Here is a 2,500-nt window from a genome sequence, read left to right as displayed (position 1 = left end):
TTTTCTGACTCCCGGCGACGAGGACGTTCCCACCTAACGATAAGGCAGGGCACCCCGGGAAACGAGAGCGACGTTTGCCGACCGTTCCCTTTCGTCATGGGAGCACTGGTCGCCAGTTGTGAAGGGGGACTTACGAACTTTACTGTGTAGTCGATGATTTGCCACGGAGACGAGGATCGCGACCCAACGTACTGCCGAGGAACAGCGCACGATACACGGAGAGTTAAGGCTTACTAGCTAAAACTGAACCGAGATCACACGCAAATATCTTCCGACACGAGCACCGTTCATGCGTCGTAATATCCCCGAGGAGATACCGCCCGCATTCCGAGTTACCAACACTCAGCGCACCGCGCCAGAACCCACCAAGCTGCCTTACAACACGAGCCGTTGCACTGCAGGCGAGTCTGGCCGCCTTCACATTACTAGGCAGTCCGGGCGATACGCTGGATAGTTAGCCTGTCACAACAAATACCCACTCGTAAAGAAACGATATTATTTCTTAAACTATTCGGCCGATCTTCATGAAATTTTGCATGTACCTCCGTGATAGATTGCACGTTTGTCACAAATAATCAGTTTTGTCATTGCACTCTTATTTTGGGAGTGAGGGTGATAATAAGGAGAAAAAAGGTGATTTCCTCCATCAAATCACATACTAAATACTTCATATTTCTTACACTATTCAACAGAACCCCATGAAACGTCACAGGCAGGTCCATGTCACTTGTATCTAGCTTTTAATAAGCATTTAATATTATTTGAATTTTTTTTACCCGAACAGCAGGCTACTTTTCACACAAAAATAGCCAGTCAAAAAACACAGTTCACAAAGTATTGTTACCAAATATTAATAAACTTAACTATTTGATGTAACATAACGCACTTCATATCAGATGAACCACTCTAACTATTGTAGCATATATTTCACATGGGAACAAGCCCAGGTCGTTTAGTCTAACCCTTACATATATGTGAAATGTTGAACAAAGCTCACCGGCTGGCGCAGTAACACTGCGGGCTATACAGGGAACATGAACAGAGACATATGACAATAAAGCCAAGCAGTGACTGGTGAACGGTATATATCGCGGGATATAAATCATTCTTACTCAAAAGAAAGAATTACAGATAGTGATAGTCACTGTTAATGTAAAAACTAGTCACAACGAATCAAATATGATTACAACGCGATTCAGTTAATCGTCATACATCTAAGATAAAGCTGAAGTGAAGCGCATTAGTAAACATACTTATTATGCAATGTGAAGTACTGACACGAAAAATGAGAAATTGATTACCTAACAAAATGTACAATGATACGATATCAGCCTATGGAGGCATAGAAATGAACACCTTACATGCGAATCTGATAGTATCAACTCAATCAGTTACATATCAATTCTAAGACAGAAAGAGATGTACATGAAAATACTGCAAAGTATTTCATATATGCATGCTATTGAGGATGAAGAACGCACGCACGCACGCACACACACACACACACACACACACACACACACACACACACACACACACACACATACATACATACATACATACATACATACATATGTGGCAGTTACCTATTTTGAATATTTCTTGTATTTTACCTTTTAAGTATAATTCATGTACATAATTAAACGCAGTTGTAGTCATTTTATTTTATTGCTCAGCCTACTTTAAATACTAAACCATCAGTCACAGCACTCTTACTAAGCATGCTTATTGCATGGTTTGTTTGTGAATGTCACACCCTGTGAACTAACACAATAGCCCCAGCCCTCTCCCTACTCAAGCCTTTTGTCTATATGGCCAGCTTGGGTACTCAGCCATGCTGTATGCTGGACACCTAAGGACTGTGGTCACTCCACATATACCTCTCCACGGATAAAATCTACCTCTTACCACAGCTAGAGCTCAAATCATAACCCTAACCCCAGCCTTCTAACCCTAGCCCTAACCCTAACCCTAGCTCTAACCCCCTAACCCTAGCCCTAACCCTAACCCTAGCTCTAACCCCCTAACCCTAACCCTAACCCTAACCCTAGCCCTAGCCCTAGCCCTAGCCCTAGCGCTAAGCCTAGCATGATTTCAAAGAGTAACCTTACTTTTTTAGAGTTGTGAAAAAGCGAAAACTTGTCATTTTTCAACGTGTGGAATTAAAGACAATATTTCAAACGTACATTTGGAGAAAAAATGTCTCCTTCATGTGTGTGTACCTTAAGAGAGTCATGGTTACTCCCGCCGTTTACCCGCGCTAGGTTGAAACTTACCCACATTCACTCAGACAGCCTTAATATTTTTCCCCTTGCGAGCTAGAGTCCTTGTGTGATTGCGACTTGAGTAGAACCCGCTTGTTCACACATTTGGAAGTCCAGAAACACTTTTTACATGTTCAGGTATAAATGTCACCAAAAAGACTGCAGTAAGCAGCAAATATCTGCAATGTAAGCTGTCTCTCTAGTAAGAATAGGACTCGCGTTTGTGTTAAGATCTC

Source organism: Haliotis cracherodii, unplaced genomic scaffold (genome assembly GCF_022045235.1).
Source record: "Haliotis cracherodii isolate W230 unplaced genomic scaffold, xgHalCrac1.p SCAF_18, whole genome shotgun sequence".
In the NCBI taxonomy this organism is placed as follows: Eukaryota; Metazoa; Mollusca; class Gastropoda; order Lepetellida; family Haliotidae; genus Haliotis; species Haliotis cracherodii.
This window is presented reverse-complemented; position numbering follows the sequence as displayed.